We start from the raw sequence: 20464 nt of genomic DNA, 5'->3' as shown, positions 1-20464 counted from the left end.
AAGATTAACTAAATTAAAAACAATTAAATAAATTAAATTAGCTAAAGTACAAAAAAAACCACTAAATTACAGAAAATAATAAACAAACAAACAAATTACAAGATATTTAAACTACACCTGATCTAATAGCCCTATCAAAATAAAAAAGCCCCCCCAAAATAAAAAAAACCCTAGCCTAAACTAAACTATCAATAGCCCTTAATAGGGCCTTTTGCGGGGCATTGCCCCAAAGAAATCAGCTCTTTTACCTGTAAAAAAAACTACAAACAACCCCCCCAACAGTAAAACCCACCACCCACACAACCAACCCCCCAAATAAAATACTTTCTAAAAAAAACTAAGATCCCCATTGCCCTGAAAAGGGCATTTGGATTGTCATTGCCCTTAAAAGGGCAGTTAGCTCTATTGAAGGCCCAAACCCTAACCTAAAAATAAAACCCACCCAATACACCCTTAAAAAAACCTAACACTAACCCCCTGAAGATCGACTTACAGTTCTGAAGACCGGACATCCATCCTCAAGGAAGTGGCAGAAGTCTTCATCCAAGCCAGGCCCAAGTCCTCAACGAAGCCAGGAGAAGTCTTCAGCCAAGCCGGGCGAAGTGGTCCTCCAGACGGGCAGGTCTTTATCCAGACGGCATCTTCTATCTTCATCCATTCGTTAAGGTAGAAAAAATCCTATTGGCTGATCCAATCAGGCTATAGGATTGAGCTCACATTCTATTGGCCTTTTTGAGGGCAATGGGGAGCATAGTTTTTTTTAGTTAGGATTTTATTTGGGGGGTTGGTTGTGTGGGTGGTGGGTTTTACTGTTGGGGGGTTGTTTGTATTTTATTTTACAGGTAAAAGAGCTGATTTCTTTGGGGCAATGCCCCGCAAAAGGCCCTTTTAAGGGCTATTGGTAGTTTAGTTTAGGCTAGGGTTTTTTTTTATTTTGGGGGGGGGCTTTTTTAATTTTGATAGGGCTATTAGATTAGGTGTGATTAGTTTAAATATCTTGTCATTTGTTTATTATTTTCTGTAATTTAGTGTTTGGGTTTTTTTGTACTTTAATTTAATTTATTTAATTCTTTTTAATTTAGTTAATTTATTTAATTGTAGGGTTAGGTTAGGTGTTATTGTAACTTAGGTTAGGTTTTATTTTACAGGTACTTTTGTATTTATTTTAGCTAGGTAGTTATTAAATAGTTAATAACTATTTAATAACTATTGTACCTAGTTAAAATAAATACAAAATTGCCTGTAAAATAAAAATAAGCCCTAAGATAGCTACAATGTAACTATAAATTATATTGTAGCTAGCTTAGGGTTTATTTTATAAGTAAGTATTTAGTTTTAAATAGGAATTATTTAGGTAACGATAGGATTTTTTATTTAGATTTATTTAAATTATATTTCAATTAGGGGGTGTTAGGGTAAGGGTTAGACTTAGGTTTAGGGGTTAATACATTTAGTATAGTGGCGGCGATGTTGGGGGTGGCAGATTAGGGGTTAATAAATGTAGGTAGGTGGCGGAAATATTAGGGACAGCAGATTAGGGGTTAATAATATTTAACTAATGTTTGCGAGGCGGGAGTGTGGCGGTTTAGGGGTTAATATGTTTATTATAGTGGCGGCAACGTTAAGAGCAGCAGATTAGGGGTTAATAAGTGTAGGTACATTGCGGTGACATTGGGGGCGGCAGATTAGGGGTTAATAAATATAATGTAGGTGGCGGCGATGTTGGGGGCAGCAGATTAGGGTTCATAAATGTAATATAGGTGGCGGCGGTGTCCGGAGCGGCAGATTAGGAGTTAATAAGAATAATGTAGGTGTCGGTGATGTCGGGGGCGGCAGATTAGGGGTTAGTAAGTGTAAGATTAGGGGTGTTTAGACTCGGGGTTTATGTTAGGGTGTTAGGTGTAGACATAACTGTTATTTCCCATTAGGAAACAATGGGGCTGCGTTAGTGAGTTTTACGTTGCTTTTTTGCAGGTGTTAGACTTTTTCTCAGCTGGCTCTCCCCGTTGATTTCTATGGGGAAATCGTGCGCAAGCACTTATGACCAGCTCACCGCTGACTTTGCTCAACGCTCACTTCTTGTCTTTTATTTCCGAGTTTGTAAAAACCTGTAATACCAGCGCTGTAGGTAAGTGAGCGGTGAGACAAAACTGCTCGTTAGCACCGCACAGCTCAAAACGAAAAACTCGTAATCTAGCCATAATTGTTTACATACACATGGTGCTAGCAATCTACCTTTTATTTTAGAACCATGGGCCTAGAAATATTTATACAGCATTTTATTTCCTTACTCCCATTTTTCAGCTCCTGCTTATATTTCAGCTTTCTCATTCTCCTTTATTTAATTTCTCCTTCCCACTTACATTACTATTGTAATTTGTCTCTTCATAATTCAGCTCTTCGTTCACACACTCATATATTTTAAATCTCCTAAACTCCTCCTCCCTGGAACACGCATCATATACAAACACATATACAGGTGTGATATTTTGCTCATATTTTTTATGTAAGTACATACGCATGCAAAATATCACTCCAATTTACATTCATAGGCCTCTATTTAACAAAGGTCTTGCGGACCTGATCTGACAGTGCGGATCAGGTCCGCAAGACCTCGCTGAATGCGGAGAGCAATACGCTCTCCGTATTCAGCATTGCACCAGCAGCTCACAAGAGCTGCTAGTGCAACGCTGCCCCCTGCAGACTCGCGGCCAGTCGACCGCCAGCAGGGGGGTGTCAATCAACCCGATCGTACTCGATCGGGTTGATTTCCGGCGATGTCTGTCCGCCTGCTCAGAGCAGGTGGACAGGGTTATGGAGCAGCGGTCTTTTATCCACGCCAGATGAATAAAAACTTAAACTTTAATTCACTTCTTTAAAAACATGTGGAAGTTGTACAGCATGCAGAGAGAGCGCAGCACTTGGCTTACGCGTTTCGGCAAACAAGCCGTAATCATAGCCACATTCACATATTACCAATCATATAACATCACAAAGTTGGTACACAATATACATGTGAAGAAGAGATCCTTAATTAAATTATTTAAGGCATATCACTATCATCTTTATATATGAGGCTTTGCTGTTTAATCTGGTGCTTCATGTATGGCACTGCTCGTTATTTTATTTAGTAGTAGCTGTTGTTAGCTGTATAAGAATTAAGTGATGTAATATTGCACTCTCTGCGTTTTCAAATAAGGGAATAGATTCTGCTGGGGAGTTGTTACACCTTGCTTGTTATATCAGAATGTTATATTTTTATTTCCCTATAAATAGGGTGACCATATTGCAGCTTTAAAAAAGGAACATATATGAAAAATACATATGTCAGGGCTTTTTTTCCAGGGCTGTTTAAAGAAATGTTTTGTATAAGAACCCTGACATATGTATTTTTCATATGTGTCCCTTTTTAAAGCGGCAATATGGTCACCCTACCTATAAGTCAATTAATATCTGTTCCCTTTTCTTGTTTTAAATACATATCGCCATTGACTAATTAACATATACAGAATACAATGGCAAGCTAATATGTTATTCTGCATAAAATATATTTATACTATTGTCGAATATAGAAGACGGGTAGAACTGGTCATCTATCTCCTTCCATGGAAACATTGATAAACTCCACTCTCCTTTACGCTTTTTTTTCACAAATATTGCACTAAAGGAATGTATATATATTTCCTCTTTTTTTTCTCTTTTATAAATAAATAGACAACTCTATAGTACACCCCACTACCACAGTCATAAAACAAATTTTCCTTTTTTTTTCTGGTGCATCTTTGTTGTATATTACTACATCCATTTACACACATGCTACACGATATTGGCCTGTTTCACATTAAATCACACTAAGCATTCTCTAAATTTGATTGTATTTTCTCCCTTGGTGAATATAAACCACTTATTCCTGGTCTACTTTTGGGCCTGTATTGCAACCCCTTACACTTTCTTTGTTTATTGGAACACTGCTGTATTTGTATTTGTCTATGGACAAATATCTTAACACTCACAAATTTACATCTCCAAGTATGCCTCCTAAGCAAAGGATAAAAAGCTCCATAACAGCTTAGATGACAATTAATCTGGTCACTCAGACAACCCTACTTGTGTACAAACTAACATTGACACAAATATTTTAGTCAAACAAATAGCTGATTTGTTCCTGCTACAATTTGATGCTTTAAAAACAAAAATATCTCAGCTATCTTGTAAAATTAAACAGTATGCCAATAGATTGGCCGCGATTGAAAAAAGGACCTCAGATATTGAGGATTTTCAGGACACACAGGAAATACCATAAAGTCACAGAATCAAACTATACAATTGTTACAACAATGACTCAACGAGCTAGAAGATAGATCCCGTAGAAACAATCTCAGAGTTATAGGGCTTCCAGAAAATGCAGAATATGCAGACCTGATATTATTCGCTTCTACGACCCTGCATAGGGCACTAGGCATTCCAGAGCAAGCCCTACCTCTGGACATAGAAAGAGCCCACAGGATTGGCAGCACCAATTTCAAAACTAACGTATCTCCCATAAAGAGACCAATTGTGATTAAATTCTTGAAATATCAGGACAAGCTCAAAGTGCTTGCGAATTATCGCAAGCAATCCCCTTTCGAATTGAATCAAGAGTGTGTCCTGATAATTCAGGACTTCTCAGCAGAGACCTTCATTAAAAGGCGTGAATTAGCTCCCTTTTACTCTCAACTGAATAAAATGGGTATTCAAGCCTCCGTGCTATATCCTGTCAAAATCAGGTTCACATATGACTCCCAGGTTCAAACACTAGACAGCACTGCTGATCTCCAAAAATGTTTAGATAAGGTGAATTCCAGCAGTAATACTTCTTGAATATTATACTGTCATATATAATGATAACATAGGGTCGAGGGTCTTCACTCTTTTAGTTTTTTTGTGGGGTGTTTTTTTTTCTATTTTTTTTCCTTCAATTTATCTCTTTGTTATACATTTCTCTTAAAGAGAAGGAATGAAAGACATTATTGATTTAGTTTCTTGAAATGTAAGGGGAATCACATCCCTGATAAAAAGGAAAAAAATTATATACTATCTCAGGAACCCCCCCCCCCCCCTCCCCACCGACATTGCCTTTTTACAGGAAACACACTTCAGCATCTCGGAAGCTAACAAGTTAGAGATTTGTTGGATTGGTGAAGTAGTTGCCTCGGCGGCTACAAATAGAAAAAAGGAGTTGCTTTTTTATTCAACAAAACTCTAGACTATACTGTTATTTCACAAGATAGCGACCCAGATAGTTAGTATTTAATCATAGAAATAGAAACTCATGGATTGCATTTTACTCTCTGCAATATATATGTTCCGAATGAGTTTCAACCCCCTTTTTTTGGGGAGGGTTATATGCTATACTTATTAATTCAATTAATTCTAAAATTATTGTAGCCAGAGATTTTAATGCTGTATTCAATCCACTTTTAGATCAACTCAAACACAAAAACCTTCACAGGTATAGCAGAGAATTTAAATGTCTAACCAATTTTGCTAAAAGCTTAAAACTTAAAGATGTCTGGAGATCACAAAATCCAGATAATAGATTATTCACATGTGAATCGAAATCACATCAATCCCTTTACCATTCCATTTCATTTAATCCTCGTAAAAACAAACAAACCAGGAAATTCTTCTTTCCTTCGTTTTTGCTCTCTGACACAAAATTTAGAAACTGGATTTCACATACTTGGAGAGATTTTAAAAATTATAATCATGAGTATATCTCTAAACCAGAAATTTTCTGGCAAACAGTGAAAGCTTATCTAAGAGTCTTGATTGAAGCATAAATGATCAAAAGGAAAACAATTATGGAGAAAATAGAAACACAATTAACTAATCAATTTAATAATAGGTATATAGAGTACATTGCAAATCCAGAAAAAAATCAATGGATGGCATATCAAAAAGTAAAAAGGGAAAGGGAGATTTTTCTAAACCAATATTTACTGCAATCTAGTTTAAAGAACAAAGCAATCTATAATAGACATGATCCAAAATCAGCTAATTTTCTGGCTAATATTTCAAAAGCCAGGAATTTTTATTAGTGCAATAATGGAGCAAGGCAAACAATTTTGCTCTCTTGTAGATATTATGTCTAGATTTCACAAGTATTATCAAAATGTATATTCATCAGATCCAATTGATCTTCAGAATAAAGAAGATTTTTGGCAAAAAGTTTTAGTACCAAACATGATGGCAGAAAACTGGCACTGATGAATCAAGAAATATCTGCAGATTAAATCATAAAAGCCATACGTAGATTAGCCAATGGTAAAGCTCCTGGACTGGATCAGATTCCAGCTGAGTTTTATAAAATATTGGAGAGTGAAACTACACCCTCACTTGTGAATCTCTATAATACCTATTTTCTACTTGACTTTAAACCCTCCAGCTCCATCTCCGCCTCAAATGTGGTACTAATATTAAAAAAAATATAAAAACCCAGAATGCATAGACTCATACCGCCCAATATCTCTCCTTAATATGGATTACAAAATTCTTGCAAATATTATTTCGTATAGCTTAAAAACAATACTTGTAGATGTAATACATCCTGATTAGTCGGGTTTCATGCAAAGGAGAACCTCCACAAAAAAACATCAGAACAGCCATGTTATTAATAGAACACTATCATACCCATCTAGCTCAGACTTCTAAATTTATGAAAGATTTTGCCCTCTCATGGGACCACCTTTTTCACACCTTAAAGCAGTTTGGTTTTTCAGGCCACTTTTCTAACTTCATTAAAACCATATATACAGATCCAATCTCTTTCTTAAGTATTAATGGAATGTTATCCCCCTGTTTAAAACTACAAAAAAGAACTAGGCAAGGATGTCACCTTCCCCCCTACTATTTAATTTAGCACTGGAGCTTTTGGCTGTAATCTGCAAAAGAGAGCTGGAAGGGGTTAAAGTCAATAAAAAGACAATTTATACTCTCCCTATAGGCAGATTATATCCTTTTCTATATGACTAACACAAAGAAAAATATCCTAATCCTCCTTAATATAATGGGCAAATGTTTCTCAACATTCAAAAAATGAAAGGAATTTTAACACATTTGTTCATTTGTTTTGAATTTTGAATGTTTGTACAACATTCTAACATTCATTTCATGTAATAGTATTTCTAATGCTCTCTTTAAATGTTATATTTGATTCAAATTTTTCTAATAATTTGATTAGAATTATGCAATATTGAAATTAAAAACATTCAAATCAATATATTTGTAATAGTATTTCTAATTCTCTCTTTAAATGCAGTATTCGAAATAGAAACATTCAAATCGATATATTTGTATCTATTATGTATTAATTTACTAAATTCCCTATCACATGAAGTATTAAACTTCTGAATAATATTTGTTAAATTGAATGTTACATTTGGAATGTGGATATTCAATCTAATAATGAACATTAGAATACAAAAGTAATATTTGAAAACTGGAAATAACATTTGATTACCGATATTTCATGTGTTTTCATTCTTATCAACATTTGATTGTCCAAAACGAATGTCCACAGGACTGTTTATTCTACCAAATGAATTACAATTTCAGCACATTTGCCCATCCCTAGTATCAAGTAACAGAAAAAAGTTAACAGGGGGAGATCTCCTATCTGTTACTATGAGCAGGATCATTTCCTCCCCTGAGGAACCTTAACAATATGTAGTAAATAATAATTCAAAACAGGTATTATAATTTTAGTAAAGGGACATTAAACAAAAACAAACATAGACACGAACATGTAACTTGTGTAAAATTGTTGTTGCAGCCAAAAAGATTAAGGCTATTGAAAATGGTTTTGAAACTAGCAGAAAATCGCATGTTTGGGATATACTACAAGTGAACTGATAAAAATAGTTGCCATATTTTAGTTGATGGACAGCCATACATCTTCACATGGATCAAAACAAAAATAGATTTATTTAAATTAAAAACTTTTGTTAAAAAAAGATCTAAAATTCTTGCTTTAGATGCAAAAAGTAAAAAAAAAAAAGCTTTAATATCTCTTTAAGGGGTACCATAGGAAATGAGAAACTTTACAATATGTGAGCCATCTATAAGTCTACATACTGTTAATTTATAATTAAGTACCAACATTTTCTGCATCATTTTATCACTACACAAAGTTTATGGCAATTCAAAGGGTCAATATAGTGATAAAGCAAATTATCTTATTTGTTAGAGCATGTCATTTTATCACTAGCGATGTGACAAAACTATGTGTTTAACCCCTGCTAACGGTACCTCTCCGGTACCGCAGAGCACTGCAGGTCCCAATCACAAACTGCCACTGATCCAATCAGCAGCACTAGTCACATGACCCAGCTTTGTAATGAGCACTGCTGATTGGAACAGCGACAGTTTCCACTCTGGTCCAGCGTGTGCTCTCGGGTCCCAAGCTGTATTTTAACTTCATGTTTATTATTTAGCCCATTTGTGGGGTTAAAAATATACGGCTAGATTACGAGTTTTGCGTTAACAGGGGTGCGGTGCTAACAAGCAGTTTATGCTCACCGCTCACTTACAGACAGCACTGGTATTACGGGTTTTTACAAACCTGGCGTTAACCGCAAAAAAGTGAGCGTAGAGCAAACTTTTGCTCCACATCTCACCTCAATACCAGCGCTGCTTACGTTAGCGGTGAGCTAGCTGAACGTGCTTGTGCACAATTTCCCCATAGGAATCAATGGGGGAGAGCCGGCTGAAAAAAAACCTAACACCTGCAAAAAAGCAGCGTTTAGCTCTTAACGCAGCCCCATTGATTCCTATGGGGAAATAAAATGTATGTCTACACCTAACACCCTAACATGAACCCCGAGTCTAAACACCCCTAATCTTACACTTATTAACCCCTAATCTACCGCCCCCGACATCGCCGACACCTACATTATATTATTAACCCCTAATCTGCTGTTCTGGACACCGTTGCCACTATAATAAACATATTAACCCCTAAACTGCCGCACTCCCGCCTTGCAAACATTAGTTAAATATTATTAACCCCTACCTACATTTATTAACCCCTAATCCACCGCACCAACGTCGCTGCAACTATAATAAACATATTAACCCCTAAATCTAAGTCTAACCCTAACACCCCCTATCTTAAATATAATTAAAATAAATCTAAATAAATATAACTATCATTAACTAAATTATTCCTATTTAAAACGAAATACTTACTTATAAAATAAACCCTAAGCTAGCTACAATATAACTAATAGTTACATTGTAGCTAGTTTAGGGTTTATTTTTATTTTACAGGCAAGTTTGTATTTATTTTAACTAGATAGAATAGTTACTAAATAGTTATTAACTATTTAATAAACTACCTAGTTAAAATAAATACAAAAGTACCTGTAAAATAAAACCTAACCTAAGTTACAATTACACCTAACACTACACTATAATTAAATGAATTCCCTAAATTAAATACAATTAAATACAATTAAATAAAATTATCTAAAGTAAAAAAAACACTAAATTACAGAAAAAATTAAACAAATTACAAGATTTTTAAACTAATTACACCTAATCTAATCCCCCTAACAAAATAAAAAGCACGTAGAAAAAATCAGCTCTTTTACCTGTAAAAAATAATACAAACAACCCCCAACAGTAAAACCCACCACCCACACAACCAAACCCCCCAAATAAAAACCTATCTAAAAAACCTAAGCTCCCCATTGCCCTGAAAAGGGCATTTGGATGGGCATTGCCCTTAAAAGGGCATTTCGCTCTTTTTCAGCCCAAACCCTAAGCTAAAAATAAAACCCACGCAATAAACTCTTAAAACCACCGAAGATCCACTTACAATTTTTGAAGACCCCACATCCATCCTCAATGAAGCTACAGAAGTCCTCAACGAAGCGGCTGAAGTCTTCATCCAAGCGGGACGAAGTCTTCATCCAATCGGGCAGAAGTCTTCATCCAGACGGCACGGAGCGGCTCCATCTTCAAGACATCCAGCGTGGAGCATCCTCTTCTTCCAACGGCTCTTCTCGAATGAAGGTTCCTTTAAGTGACGTCATCCAAGATGGCGTCGCTTGAATTCCGATTGGCTGATAGAATTCTATCAGCCAATCGGAATTAAGGTGGAAAAAATCCTATTGGCTGTTGCAATCAGCCAATAGGATTGAGCTTTCATCCTATTGGCTGATGCAATCAGCTAATAGGATTGAGCTCGCCTTCTATTGGCTGATTGGAACAGCCAATAGGATTTTTTGAAGATGGAACCGCTCCGCGCCGGATGGATGAAGATAGAAGATGCCGTCTGGATGAAGATAGAAGATGCCGTCTGGATGAAGATAGAAGATGCCGTCTGGATGAAGACTTCTGCCCGGTTGGATGAAGACTTCTGCCGCTTAATTGAGGACTTCTGCCGCTTCATTGAGGATGGATGTCGGGTCTTCAAAAACTGTAAGTGGATCTTCGGGGGTTAGTGTTAGTTTTTTTAAGGGTTTATTGGGTGGATTTTATTTTTCGCTTAGGATTTGGGCTGAAAAAGAGCTAAATGCCCTTTTAAGGGCAATGCCCATCCAAATGCCCTTTTCAGGGCAATGGGGAGCTTAGGTTTTTTTAGTTAGTATTTTATTTGGGGGGTTGGTTGTGTGGGTTTTACTGTTGGGGGGGGTGTTTGTATTTTTTTTACAGGTAAAAGAGCTGATTTCTTTGGGGCAATGCCCCGGAAAAGGCCCTTTTAAGGGCTATTGGTAGTTTGGTGTAGGCTAGGGTTTTTTTTTTTTATTTTGAGGGGGCTTTTTTATTTTGATAGGGCTATTAGATTAGGTGTAATTAGTTTAAATATTTGATAATTTCTTTTTTTAATTTTCTGTAATTTAGTGTTTGTTTTTTGTAATTTAGTTAATTGTATTTAATTAATGTAATTTATTTAATTGTAGTGTAAGGTTAGGTGTTAGTGTAAGAAAGGTTAGGTTTTATTTTACAGGTAAATTTTTTATTTATTTTAGCTATGTAGCTAGTAAATAGTTAATAACTATTTACTAACTAGTCTACCTAGTTAAAATAAATACAAACTTGCCTGTGAAATAAAAATAAAACCTAAGATAGCTACAATGTAACTATTAGCTATATTGTAGCTAGCTTAGGGTTTATTTTATAGGTAAGTATTTAGTTTTAAATAGGAATTATTTACGGCTAGATTGCGAATTGTGCGGTAAGGTAAAAAAGCAGCGTTAACAGGTCCTAACGCTGCTTTTTCAATAACGCTGGTATTACGAGTCTTGCAGGTACAGGGGCACCGCACACTTTTTTGGCCTTACCGCAAACCGATTTACGTAAATTTTGTAAACCCTTTTTTCTATGGGACTTCCATAGCGCCGGTATTACGAGTCTGTCCTGGGAGGCCAAAAAGTGAGCGGTACACCCTCTACCTCCAAGATCCCTAACCCATTATAAAGTCAGTAGTTTTACACTACAATGCCGTAGCATAAAACTCACAACTAAAGTGCTAAAAAGTACACTAACACCCATAAACTACCTATTAACCCCTAAACCGAGGCCCTCCCACATCGCAAACACTATAATACATTTTTTAACCCCTAATCTGCCACTCCGGACATCACCGCCACTAGAATAAACATATTAACCCCTAAACCGCCGCACTCCCGCCTCTCAAACACTAGTTAAATAATATTAACCCCTAATCTTCCGACCCTAACATTGCCGCCACCTAAATTATATTTATTAACCACCTAATTGCCCCAAAGAAATCAGCTCTTTTTCCTGTAAAAAAAAAAATACAAACACCCCCCCCCAACAGTAAAACCCACACAACCAACCCCCCCAAATAAAATACTAACTGGCTGATTGGAACAGCCAATAGAATGCGAGCTCAATCCTATTGGCTGATTGGATCAGCCAATAGGATTGAAGTTCAATCCTATTGGCTGATCCAATCAGCCAATAGGATTTTTTCTACCTTAATTCCGATTGGCTGATAGAATTCTATCAGCCAATCGGTATCTAAGGGACGGATGTCTTGAAGATGAAGCCGCTCCACGCCGGAAGGATGAAGATAGAAGATGCCATCTGGATGAAGACTTCTGCCCGTCTGGAGGATCACTTCTGCCCATCTGGAGGACCACTTCTGCCGGCTTCGTTGAGGACGTCTTGCCGCTTGGATGAAGACTTCTCCTGGTAAGTGAATCTTCGGGGGTTAGTGTTAGGATTTTATTAAGGGTGTATTAGGTGGGTTTATTTTTTAGGTTAGGGCTTTGGGCCTGCAATAGAGCTAAATGCCCTTTTAATGGGGAGCTTAGGTTTTTTTAGTTAGTATTTCTTCTGTTAAGTGTGATCAGTCCACGGGTCATCATTACTTCTGGGATATTACTCCTCCCCAACAGGAAGTGCAAGAGGATTCACCCAGCAGAGCTGCATATAGCTCCTCCCCTCTACGTCACTCCCAGTCATTCTCTTGCACCCAACGACTAGATAGGATGTGTGAGAGGACTATGGTGATTATACTTAGTTTTATATCTTCAATCAAAAGTTTGTTATTTTAAAATAGCACCGGAGTGTGTTATTATCTCTCTGGCAGAGTTTGAAGAAGAATCTACCAGAGTTTTTGTTATGATTTTAGCCGGAGTAGTTAAGATCATATTGCTGTTTCTCGGCCATCTGAGGAGAGGTAAACTTCAGATCAGGGGACAGCGGGCAGATGAATCTGCATAGAGGTATGTAGCAGTTTTTATTTTCTGATAATGGAATTGATGAGAAAATCCTGCCATACCGATATAATGTCATGTATGTATACTTTACACTTCAGTATTCTGGGGAATGGTACTTCACTAGAATTACACTGTAAGAAATACATAAAGCTGTTTAATAACTAGAGATTATGTTTAACGTTTTTGCTGGAATGTAAAATCGTTTTCATTTGCTGAGGTACTGAGTGAATAAATGTTTGGGCACTATTTTTCCACTTGGCAGTTGCTTAATCTGTTTTCTGACAGTTTCTGTTCTCCCTCACTGCTGTGTGTGAGGGGGAGGGGCCGTTTTTTGGCGCTTTTACTATGCATCAAATATTTCAGTCAGCAACTCATTGTATTCCCTGCATGATCCGGTTCATCTCTACAGAGCTCAGGGGTCTTCAAAACTTATTTTGAGGGAGGTAATTTCTCTCAGCAGAGCTGTGAGAATTATAGTTTGACTGAGATAAAAAACGTTTATTCTGTAATTTGTTTCCTGCTTTCAGAATTTGTTATCTTTGCTAATGGGATTAAACCTTTGCTAAAGTTGTGTTGTTTACAAGGATTGAGGCTATAACTGTTTCAATTTATTAATTTTCAACTGTCATAGATCTTCTGTGCTTCTTAAAGGCACAGTACGTTTTAATATTATTCTAATTGAATTGTATTTCCAAGTTGCAAGTTTATTTGCTAGTGTGTTAAACATGTCTGATTCAGAGGATGATACCTGTGTCATTTGTTGCAATGCCAAAGTGGAGCCCAATAGAAATTTATGTACTAACTGTATTGATGCTACTTTAAATAAAAATCAATCTGTACAAATTGAACAAATTTCACCAAACAACGAGGGGAGAGTTATGCCGACTAACTCGCCTCACGTGTCAGTACCTACATCTCCCGCTCAGAGGGAGGTGCGTGATATTGTAGCGCCGAGTACATCTGGGCGGCCATTACAAATCACATTACAGGATATGGCTACTGTTATGACTGAGGTTTTGGCTAAATTACCAGAACTAAGAGGTAAGCGTGATCACTCTGGGGTGAGAACAGAGTGCGCTGATTATATTAGGGCCATGTCAGACACTGCGTCACAGGTGGCAGAACATGAGGACGGAGAACTTCATTCTGTGGGTGACGGTTCTGATCCAAACAGACTGGATTCAGATATTTCAAATTTTAAATTTAAACTGGAAAACCTCCGTGTATTACTAGGGGAGGTGTTAGCGGCTCTGAATGATTGTAACACAGTTGCAATACCAGAGAAAATGTGTAGGTTGGATAAATATTTTGCGGTACCGACGAGTACTGAGGTTTTTCCTATACCTAAGAGACTTACTGAAATTGTTACTAAGGAGTGGGATAGACCCGGTGTGCCGTTCTCACCCCCTCCGATATTTAGAAAAATGTTTCCAATAGACGCCACCACAAGGGACTTATGGCAAACGGTCCCTAAGGTGGAGGGAGCAGTTTCTACCTTAGCTAAGCGTACCACTATCCCGGTGGAGGATAGCTGTGCTTTTTCAGATCCAATGGATAAAAAGTTAGAGGGTTACCTTAAGAAAATGTTTGTTCAACAAGGTTTTATATTGCAACCCCTTGCATGCATTGCGCCGATCACGGCTGCAGCGGCATTCTGGATTGAGTCTCTGGAAGAGAACATTGGTTCAGCTACTCTGGACGACATTACGGACAGGCTTAGAGTCCTTAAACTATCTAATTCATTCATTTCGGAGGCCGTAGTACATCTTACTAAACTTACGGCGAAGAATTCAGGATTCGCCATTCAGGCACGCAGGGCGCTGTGGCTAAAATCCTGGTCAGCTGATGTTACTTCTAAGTCTAAATTGCTTAATATACCTTTCAAAGGGCAGACCTTATTCGGGCCCGGGTTGAAAGAGATTATCGCTGACATTACAGGAGGTAAAGGCCATGCCCTGCCTCAGGACAAAGCCAAAGCCAAGACTAGACAGTCTAATTTTCGTTCCTTTCGTAATTTCAAAGCAGGAGCAGCATCAACTTCCTCTGCACCAAAACAGGAAGGAGCTGTTGCTCGCTACAGACAAGGCTGGAAACCTAACCAGTCCTGGAACAAGGGCAAGCAGACTAGGAAACCTGCTGCTGCCCCTAAAACAGCATGAATTGAGGGCCCCCGATCCGGGATCGGATCTAGTGGGGGGCAGACTTTCTCTCTTCGCCCAGGCTTGGGCAAGAGATGTTCAGGATCCCTGGGCGCTAGAGATAATATCTCAGGGATACCTTCTGGACTTCAAATACTCTCCTCCAAGAGAGAGATTTCATCTGTCAAGATTGTCAACAATCCAGACAAAGAAAGAGGCGTTTCTACGCTGCGTACAAGCGCTCTTGTTAATGGGAGTAATCCATCCAGTTCCACGATCAGAACAGGGACAGGGGTTTTACTCAAATCTGTTTGTGGTTCCCAAAAAAGAGGGAACTTTCAGACCAATCCTGGACTTAAAGATCCTAAACAAATTCCTAAGAGTTCCATCGTTCAAGATGGAGACTATTCGGACAATTTTACCTATGATCCAAGAAGGTCAGTACATGACCACTGTAGATTTAAAAGATGCTTACCTTCACATACCGATTCACAAAGATCATTATCGGTACCTAAGGTTTGCCTTCCTAGACAGGCATTACCAGTTTGTGGCTCTTCCATTCGGATTGGCTACAGCTCCAAGAATCTTCACAAAGGTTCTGGGTGCTCTTCTGGCGGTACTAAGACCGCGGGGAATCTCGGTAGCTCCATACCTAGACGACATTCTGATACAAGCTTCAAGCTTTCAAACTGCCAAGTCTCATACAGAGTTAGTGCTGGCATTTCTAAGGTCACATGGATGGAAGGTGAACGAAAAGAAAAGTTCACTCGTTCCACTCACGAGAGTTCCCTTCCTGGGGACTCTTATAGATTCTGTAGAAATGAAGATTTACCTGACAGAGGACAGGCTAACAAGACTTCAAAGTGCGTGCTGCACCCTTCATTCCATTCAACACCCGTCAGTGGCTCAATGCATGGAGGTAATCGGCTTAATGGTAGCGGCAATGGACATAGTACCCTTTGCACGCTTACACCTCAGACCACTGCAACTGTGCATGCTAAGTCAGTGGAATGGGGATTACTCAGACTTATCCCCTTCTCTGAATCTGGATCAAGAGACCAGAAATTCTCTTCTATGGTGGCTTTCTCGGCCACATCTGTCCAGGGGGATGCCATTCAGCAGACCAGACTGGACAATTGTAACAACAGACGCCAGCCTTCTAGGTTGGGGTGCCGTCTGGAATTCTCTGAAGGCTCAGGGACAATGGAGTCAGGAGGAGAGTCTCCTGCCAATAAACATTCTGGAATTGAGAGCAGTTCTCAATGCCCTCCTGGCTTGGCCCCAGTTGACAACTCGGGGGTTCATCAGGTTTCAGTCGGACAACATCACGACTGTAGCTTACATCAACCATCAGGGAGGGACAAGAAGCTCCCTAGCTATGATGGAAGTATCAAAGATAATTCGCTGGGCAGAGTCTCACTCTTGCCACCTGTCAGCAATCCACATCCCGGGAGTGGAGAACTGGGAGGCGGATTTCTTAAGTCGTCAGACTTTTCATCCGGGGGAGTGGGAACTTCATCCGGAGGTCTTTGCCCAAATACTTCGACGTTGGGGCAAACCAGAGATAGATCTCATGGCGTCTCGACAGAACGCCAAGCTTCCTCGTTACGGGTCCAGATCCAGGGATCCAGGAGCAGTCCTGATAGATGCTCTGAGAGCACCTTGGGACTTCAGGATGGCTTACGTGTTTCCACCCTTCCCGTTGCTTCCTCGATTGATTGCCAGAATCAAACAAGAGAGAGCATCAGTGATTCTAATAGCACCTGCGTGGCCACGCAGGACTTGGTATGCAGACCTGGTGGACATGTCATCCTGTCCACCTTGGTCTCTACCTCTGAAACAGGACCTTCTGATACAGGGTCCCTTCAAACATCAAAATCTAACTTCTCTGAAGCTGACTGCTTGGAAATTGAACGCTTGATTTTATCAAGACGTGGGTTTTCTGAGTCAGTTATTGATACCTTAATACAGGCTAGGAAACCTGTTACCAGAAAGATTTACCATAAGATATGGCGTAAATACCTATATTGGTGTGAATCCAAAGGTTACTCTTGGAGTAAGGTTAGGATTCCTAGGATATTGTCTTTTCTACAAGAAGGTTTAGAAAAGGGTTTATCTGCTAGTTCTTTAAAGGGACAGATCTCAGCTCTGTCCATTCTGTTACACAAACGTCTGTCAGAAGTTCCTGACGTCCAGGCTTTTTGTCAGGCTTTGGCCAGGATTAAGCCTGTGTTTAAAACTGTTGCTCCACCATGGAGTTTAAACCTTGTTCTTAATGTTTTACAGGGCGTTCCGTTTGAACCCCTTCATTCCATTGATATAAAGTTGTTATCTTGGAAAGTTCTATTTTTAATGGCTATTTCCTCGGCTCGAAGAGTCTCTGAATTATCAGCCTTACATTGTGATTCTCCTTATTTGATTTTTCATTCGGATAAGGTAGTCCTGCGTACTAAACCTGGGTTCTTACCTAAGGTAGTTACTAACAGGAATATCAATCAAGAGATTGTTGTTCCTTCTTTATGCCCAAATCCTTCTTCAAAGAAGGAACGTCTACTGCACAACCTGGATGTAGTCCGTGCTCTAAAATTTTACTTACAGGCAACTAAGGAATTTCGACAAACGTCTTCTCTGTTTGTCATTTACTCTGGGCAGAGGAGAGGTCAAAAAGCTTCTGCTACCTCTCTTTCTTTTTGGCTTCGTAGCATAATTCGTTTAGCTTATGAGACTGCTGGACAGCAGCCTCCTGAAAGAATTACAGCTCATTCTACTAGAGCTGTGGCTTCCACTTGGGCCTTCAAGAATGAGGCCTCTGTTGAACAGATTTGCAAGGCTGCAACTTGGTCTTCGCTTCATACTTTTTCCAAATTTTACAAATTTGACACTTTTGCTTCATCGGAGGCTATTTTTGGGAGAAAGGTTCTTCAGGCAGTGGTTCCTTCTGTATAAAGAGCCTGCCTATCCCTCCCGTCATCCGTGTACTTTTGCTTTGGTATTGGTATCCCAGAAGTAATGATGACCCGTGGACTGATCACACTTAACAGAAGAAAACATAATTTATGCTTACCTGATAAATTCCTTTCTTCTGTAGTGTGATCAGTCCACGGCCCGCCCTGTTTTTAAGGCAGGTAAATATTTTTTAATTTATACTCCAGTCACCACTTCACCCTTGGCTTTTCCTTTCTCGTTGGTCCTTGGTCGAATGACTGGGAGTGACGTAGAGGGGAGGAGCTATATGCAGCTCTGCTGGGTGAATCCTCTTGCACTTCCTGTTGGGGAGGAGTAATATCCCAGAAGTAATGATGACCCGTGGACTGATCACACTACAGAAGAAAGGAATTTATCAGGTAAGCATAAATTATGTTTTTATTTGGGGGGTTGGTTGTGGGGGTGGTGTGTGGGTGGTGGGTTTTACTGTTGTGGGGTGTTTGTATTTTTTTTTACAGGAAAAAGAGCTTATTTCTTTGGGGCAATGCCCAGCAAAAGGCCCTTTTAAGGGCTATTGGTAGTTTAGTTTAGGCTAGGGGTTTTTTTTATTGGGGGGGGGGGGCTTTTTTATTTTGATATGGCTCTTAGATTAGGTGCAATTAGTTTAAAGATCTGTAATTTGTTTTTTATTTTCTGTAATTTTGTGTTTGTTTTTGTGATTTAGCTAATTTAACGTAATTTATTTAATTGTAGTATAGTGTTAGGTGTTAGTGTAACTTAGGTTAGGTTTTATTTTACAGGTAAATTTGTATTTATTTTAGCTATGTAGTTATTAAATAGTTAATAACTATTTAATAACTATTCTACCTAGTTAAAATAAATACAAACTTAGCTGTAAAATAAAAATAAAACCTAAGATAGATACAATGTAACTATTAGTTATATTGTGGCTAGCTTAGGATTTATTTTACAGGTAAGTATTTAGTTTTAAATAGGAATAATTTAGTTAATGATAGTAATTTGTATTTAGATTTATTTAAATTATATTTAAGTTAGGGGGTGTTAGGGTTGGACTTAGGTTTAGGGGTTAATAAATTTAATATAGTGGCGGCGACGTTGGGGGCGGCAGATCAGGAGTTAATAAGTGTAGGTAGGTTGCGGCGACATTGGGGCAGCAGATTAGGGGTTAATAAGTATAATGTAGGTGGCGGCGATGTCCGGAGCGGCAGATTAGGGGATAATAAGAATAATGTAGGTGTCGGCGATGTCGGGGGCATCAGATTAGGGGTTAATAAGTGTAAGATTAAGGGTGTTTAGACTCGGGGTTCATGTTAGGGTGTTAGGTGTAAACATAACTTTAGTTTCCTCATAGGAATCAATGGGGCTGCGTTACAGAGCTTTAGGCTGCTTTTTGGCAGGTGTTAGACTTTTTCTCAGCCGGCTCTCCCCATTGATATCTATGGGGAAATCGTGCACAAGCACGTACGACCAGCTCACCATTGACTTAAGCAGCGCTGGTACTGGAGTGCGGTATGGAGCACAATTTTGCTCTACGCTCACTTATTGCCTTTTAACACCGGGTTAGTAAAAACCTGTAATACCAGCGCTGCAGTTAAGTGAGCGGTGAGAAAAAACTGCTCGTTAGCACCGCACAACTTCTAACGCAAAACTCGTAATCTCGCCATTAGTTATTAATAGTAGGTTTTATTTAGATTTATTTTAATTACATTAAAGTTAGGGGTGTTAGGGTTAGACTTAGGGTTAGGTTTAGGGGTTAATAACTTTAGTATAGTGGTGGCGATTTTGTGGGCAGCAGATTAGGGGTTAATAACAGTAATGTAGGTTGCGGCGATGTTAGGGGCAGCAGATTAAGGGTTAATAATATTTAACTAGTGTTTGCGATGCGGGAGTGCGGCGGTTTAGGGGTTAATATGTTTATTATAGTGTCTGGAGCGTCAGATTAGGGTTTAATCATTTAATTTTAGTGTTTGCAATGCGGGAGGGCCTCGGTTTAGTGGTTAATAGGTAGTTTATGGGTGTTAGTGTACTTTTTAGCACTTCGGTTATGAGTTTTATGTTACGGCGTTGTAGTGTAAAACTCATAACTACTGACTTTCAGTTTACATTATGGATCTTGTAGTTTTAGGCTGTACCGCTCACTTTTTGGCCTCCCAGGCAAACTTGTAATACCAGCGCAAAGGAAGTCCCATTGAAAAAGGACTTTTGGAAAGCTGCGGTAGTTACGTTGCGTTCTGGCCAAAAAAGTGTGCGGTGCAGCTAAACCTGCAAGACTCGTAATACCAGCGGTAGTGAAAATAACAATGCTTTTTCACTCATACCGCAAAACTCATAATCTAGCCGTAAGAGTACAAAAGTATTAAATGTTTAAAATGAGGATTGTACATGTTGTAAAAAATAAGGGAGACAAATGTTCCAAGAGCAGATAAATAAGGGAGAATGTAATAAACGTTTGGGCAAATAAGGGAGATCCCTGGAAATCATGGAGGGTTGGCAACCCTAGTTGCTAGTGATAAAATAATATGCAGTAATTAATTAGATAATTTCATTTTATCACTATATTGGCCCTTTAAGTGCCCAAACTAAAAAGAAGTTTCAGTTTTTTGTTTGCTTATGAGCTGACAATTTAGAGCAATTGAAGTGAGACAA

At 38.7% G+C, this 20464-nt stretch overlaps 1 protein-coding gene across 1 annotated transcript in view; it reads left to right on the top strand.

Moving 5' to 3' along the window:
• LOC128660873 (connector enhancer of kinase suppressor of ras 2-like) overlaps window positions 1-20464 on the top strand; it is a 957001-nt gene that overhangs the window by 573843 nt on the left and 362694 nt on the right. The gene's annotated exons all lie outside the window — the stretch shown is intronic.

Source organism: Bombina bombina, chromosome 1 (assembly GCF_027579735.1).
Source record: "Bombina bombina isolate aBomBom1 chromosome 1, aBomBom1.pri, whole genome shotgun sequence".
Lineage (NCBI taxonomy): Eukaryota > Metazoa > Chordata > Amphibia > Anura > Bombinatoridae > Bombina > Bombina bombina.
This window is presented reverse-complemented; position numbering and strand designations above follow the sequence as displayed.